Here is a 5556-nt window from a genome sequence, read left to right on the forward strand (position 1 = left end):
AAATATTTTTTATAATTTAATAAAATTTTACAATAATTTAAATAATTTTAATTTTTTACATTTTATAGTAATATTATTAATTTGTTATAAAATAAAAAGACAAAAAGTAAAGAACAAAGAGAATGAGAAAGTAAAGAGAAATATTTTATTGATCAATTGGAATATTTACAAAACTTCTCCAAAGTCTCTATTTATAGGCATAAAAGTATAAATGAAGTAAAATTTACTTCTAGAATTTAAAGTACATCAAAACTTATCTTGATCTTGATGGACATACTTAATAAGATATTCATAATAAATTCTAACTAGTTTCGTATTTTATTGTAATTTTTATTTTTATAATTTATATGTTTTATAAATTATATATATTTTTATGAATTTTTTATATTTTTAATGTGTATATCAACTTTATTTTTTCACATAAGTCCAAAATGGACTACTCCTATGTTTGGATTTAACTAATACAAAGGAATGAAAAGAAATTAAAAGAAAGGAATATTCTTTCCTGATTAGGTTAGCTCTTTTTTATTTAGGCGAAGAAGGTAAGAGAGTTGAGTATCCTTGGCTTTTCTCATTAATTTTTTTAAACCTATCATACGCAATTATAGATGTAAGTATTTTAGTATACTAGTTTTAGTCTAGTCCTAATTGTATAGAAAATAATGATGAAAAATCTTTTCTTTTCTTTTTTTGTATAAAGAGGGATTTCATTAAAACTAAACTAGACGAGACCAACTTACTCCAGAATAATCATCGTGTAATAGTCGAAGAACTTCATCCAGTGGTTGTATGAATTTAAATCTTCCCAAAGGTCTTGAGAACGTTAGTGCTGCCAAACCATAAGCTACCTTGTTGTCTTCTCTAAAGACATGTATTGTCACATCCAAAAAACTGGGTTAGTGAATCAAGAGGGTTACATCCTGTTCTAAATTAAGGTTGTAGGAATTATGTAAAGTGAATTAATCTAGTTTAGTGGTTAAGTGTTGTGTTTATGTGCTTGAGGTCTTGCGTTTAAATTTTTTCTTTTGAATTTTTTCCTTTTATCCTTTCATTTGGTTGTTTACACGTAGGTTATATTTTATTCTTGCTAATTTGTTGACGAGAAAGAATTAGTTGGTTCACTGATAAAATTTTAACTTACTTTTAGGTCTTGTATTCCAATATTATGTGTATGTAAAATGAAATTATTTTTACTCTTATCTTGTTGTGCCATGCAAGTTAGCAGAATTTCGATTAAACTCAATGAGGATTTAGTGGGTAGTTTTTAAAAAAATATATATTTTCCTTAGAAGTCTCCTCTTCTACCATCCATTTTTCCCTTTCTCCCCACTTCCGGTTTTTTTTTTTCCTTGTTTTCCCTTCTTTGTTTTCATTTTTGCTGCCATTATTTTCCCTTGTACATTCTTTCCCATTATTAACGCTGCTTTCACGTAATCATTCGTTGCCAGGTGCTTCTTGTTCGTTTTAAGCCGAGCGAAATTTAGGTGATTTAACATTGTGTTTACGTCAACCCGTAAGTGTTTTATTTTTTTCCTCTTTGGGGTTATTTGTATTATCATTATTGTTTTTATTTTAGTCTCTAAAAGGGATGTAGGAAAATGCGTGGGTTGGTCAATTAGTTGTGTACTGATCGTTGATTCAGTGTTTTGATTAGGCGCAGTTTGGGAGACGATTGTTTCTATGACAAATTGAGGATCTAAGAATTGTTTATTCTTCGGGTAAGTGGCTGAATATCTTAGGGGCTGATGGTGAATTTTAGGAAGAGTCGAATGCTCTTTTATATTTGATCAATTTGTTAATTGAGTTCGGGTTGAATGTTTAATTCGACTTTAGTGTAATTTTTTTTGATGATTGACTGTTGTGGATGAGGTATCGTTGTGGAAAGACGGTCAAGTGTATATCTTTAATCTCGAAAAATGGCGAACGATGTGAAACTGAAAAGTATTCTGTCGACGCCACCAACTGATTCAAATGTTTAAAAATTGTTAATAGCATATCAATCTAGTTACTTTTGGAGCCACTGAAATTTATAGTCCAATTTAAATGTTTAAAAATGGTTAATATTATAGACTAAATAAATAGTTTCTGATTAGAAAAAAAAACATCAAATTATAAAGATAAGGGAAAAATAAATGGATTCAATTAAAACATATTTTTGTCTCTATTTTTAAATGTATGTTATTTTTTCTTTAATTTTTGTTCCATTAACTTTAAATTTCTCCACAAATCTTTGACGTTTTCTTTTCATTTCTTGTTTTTAAAATCTTTAATTTATGCAAAGACTATTTTATAAGATTTATTTTAGTTGTCTTTTAATTTTTTTGAAGGTTATAATTTTGTGTCTTAAATTTATATTACTGTATTCTTAGAGGTTACACAGTTTTAATGATAAGCACCTTAATTAAAATTAATAATTAAAATATTTTCAAAAAAATTAAAGAAAAAAAGTTGATAATTGCTTATTCACTATTTCTAATTTAACAAAGGGATCACATTTAATTAAAGGGTAAGTGTTTGGTATGTATTTTTTATTTTATAAGTAATTTTAACAATATATATATATATATATTAACATTTTATTACATATTTGTCAACCCTACATTGTTTATAGAGCCTAAAACTCCACTAATAATGTACTAGGTAATATTTGTTCATATTTACTCTTTTTGACACAATGTTTATGATTATTCATAGTCCCTCCCCAACTCATAAATAAGAAGATAACGCGTTTCAGTGCACTCGAACCCACGTCCTCCTACACTGGCAACAATACCAATGTTAATCAAACTAATTAAAGTTAACATTTAATTAATTAACCATTGTTATCTTTTTTATGAAAAGAAATTACTTATGTTTTCATAATTTAATTTTTTTAGTTTGAAATGGATGTGTTTCACATTTTTCAAGTAATTTAACTTATATTGTTACAATTGTATTTTTATTGAATTTCTCTGCTGTTAGGAATACATACTGTTACAATATTAAATGTATTGTTGATATATATTTTTGAATATTAATTAAGAGTAGTATGATATTTCATAACTGTTAATTGAGTAGTATGAATATTAATTGGGTACATTTTATTAAAAAACTTGACTCTCTATGAATTTTAATTAAAATATGAAAATTAAATGTTTATAGAAAGTTGTATGGGTAGGATATGAATCTACTTTCAGCTTCTATTTAGAATAAGGTATTAATTACAAATTTTATATTCCTTATACTAAAAATTCAATTTAATTAATTCTACTTTAATACTTTTGCAATTTACATTTAGTGTTTTTATTTTTAAATTGTTTTGTGGTTTTTATTTTTATAGAGGTTAAAAATAATATTTTTGGTGATAGTATAGTTTAATTTATTTAGAACAATTAATTTAAATTCACTTCTTTAAATACGAATGTTATTTCTTAATTAGTAATTATTCATAGAAAAATATTAATTCCTCATAGAATTAATATAATTTGCTTCAACTAAATCCGTACTGAATGTGGTGGTTCTTCAAACAATTGGATTCCTATGAAACTTGTAGGCGTAAACTTAATCATATGGTCAACAACTGTGTTCTTAGCTCTCTAATATAGAGTATATAAACCTTTCAGTTTCAATGTATCTTTCAATGAATAAAGCGTAATTCCATCAGTGGCTCCACCAACCAAAATCACCTTCACTAAAAAGGCATTATCACATTCAAGCTCCAGATGTCGGAACCCTTTTCCCATGCTAAGCATAGACCCTCTAGAATAGCTCTCGCTTCGATCTTAAAAATTACGTCTTTACCTAGCAACATCGAAAATCCACATAACTAATTTACATCAGCATCTCTAAACTCTCCCCCAATGGTAGTAATTGATCAACTTAGCGACACAGCTTCATCTGTATTTAGCTTAATCCAACATCTATTCAAATCTAACCATCGTCTAGCAGTAACCATAGGATTAACATGTAATGGATTGATTATACAAAAAAATTCATTGTAATAGCCTATTTTTGCCCGGCCCATTCAAAATAAGACCAATCCAAAATCATTTACACAGCCCAAATTAAATACAATTGAACCTAATAAAACTTGTGCCAAGCTAAACCCAATTACAGGGCCAAATTGGCCTAAAACAGCAGAAAACCTAGCAGCAACTACCAGCACCACATGCCCCACGTTCGGCAGCCTCCATACCGTCCCACGTTCAGCACTCCGCGCACGCCACACGCTCATACCTGCAACAACCACGAACTGTAAAGGGTGGAAAAGAGGTTTTCGGGGGTTTTTCTTTTCGTTATTTTGGCTATTTAAAGTCAAATCGAATCTGTAATGGGGGAGAAAATTTTTTTTGTACCGAAATCAAAAGGAAAATATACAGAAAAATATTTTGGAAGGTGGGATTTGGTTTTATTTTTCTTTGTTCTTTTACTGCTTTTTTTAAAAAAAAATTTTGGTTCTTTTCTTTTTTATTTCTTAAAATAAAAACGAAAGGGAAAGGGAAAAGAAGGCTTACCGTCGTGAGATTCGTCGGAAAGCGACCTCGCTTCGTCGTTTCATGGTCGGAAATGGGAGAGGACTAGAATGGTGGAGGAGCAAATGAAGAGCTGCGGCACATTTTTGGGGTGGCTGGAGAAGTGCTATTTTTTAGGGTTTAAAAGTTGGCTTTTATAGTGCATTCTTAAAAATAGGGCATTTGCGTAATTGGCCCCCTGTTTTTACAGTACTTTTAAATCGTTTTTTATTTCTTTTAAATTTGGCAGCACATTTTATTACTGTTTCAAATTGATCCAATGCTGCGCAGTATTTTGGAAGGTTTGGGTAATTTGCGTTTTCAGTCCTCTCCCTGCTGCGCGTGTTTTAAATTACTCCTTTTCTTGTTTTTATTTTCAAATTCGGCTCATAAATTCTGTTTGGCTTTTAAATTTAGTCCTTCATTTGTTTTTTTGGTTTTTATATATTGTTAAAATTATTTATTAGTATAATTATTACTATATAATTATTATTGTATGTATATATGTGCGCATATATATATATATAGGTTAATATATATATTCTAAATGTTTTAAATAACTATATGTAGTACGTATATATTTTATTATCATATTATTTTATTTTTATAGTTTATATATTTTTATATACATTCATATTTTTTATGATATTTATATTTTCATGTTTTATAATTCATATGTTTATACATTTTTATAACGTGTACATATATTTTTGCATTCCTTTCAAAGCTATTATAAACATTTTCCATGTTTTTATATTTACTAATACATTATACTTATACATTTTTAAATGCATTAATATATTTTATATGTATTTTATCATTGTTTTTTATGACTTACGTTTTTTCTCTCATATCCATATACATATTTGCTAAAATTGTTTATATATCATACTTATGTATACACATAATTTAAATTAAAATATTTGTTTCACATTGCATTAACATTTTTAACATATTTTAAAATACATTTTGATTTGGTCAAAACATTAAAATAATTTTTATGATTCAAAGATTTTCAAAATAAAAACAATATTCAAAGTTAGGGATTTTCGAGGAAAATTGAGCC

At 27.6% G+C, this 5556-nt stretch overlaps 1 long non-coding RNA gene across 1 annotated transcript; it reads right to left on the reverse strand.

Moving 5' to 3' along the window:
- Positions 1–3957: 3957 nt before the first annotated feature.
- Positions 3958–4842, reverse strand: LOC105783415 (uncharacterized). The gene is made up of 2 exons (XR_001130065.2): positions 4494–4842; positions 3958–4215 (listed from the first exon to the last, which is right to left on the reverse strand). It is a non-coding gene; the product is annotated as an uncharacterized LOC105783415 (long non-coding RNA).
- Positions 4843–5556: the final 714 nt, after the last annotated feature.

The sequence above is a fragment of the Gossypium raimondii genome, chromosome 13 (assembly GCF_025698545.1).
Source record: "Gossypium raimondii isolate GPD5lz chromosome 13, ASM2569854v1, whole genome shotgun sequence".
NCBI classification, from domain to species: Eukaryota; Viridiplantae; Streptophyta; class Magnoliopsida; order Malvales; family Malvaceae; genus Gossypium; species Gossypium raimondii.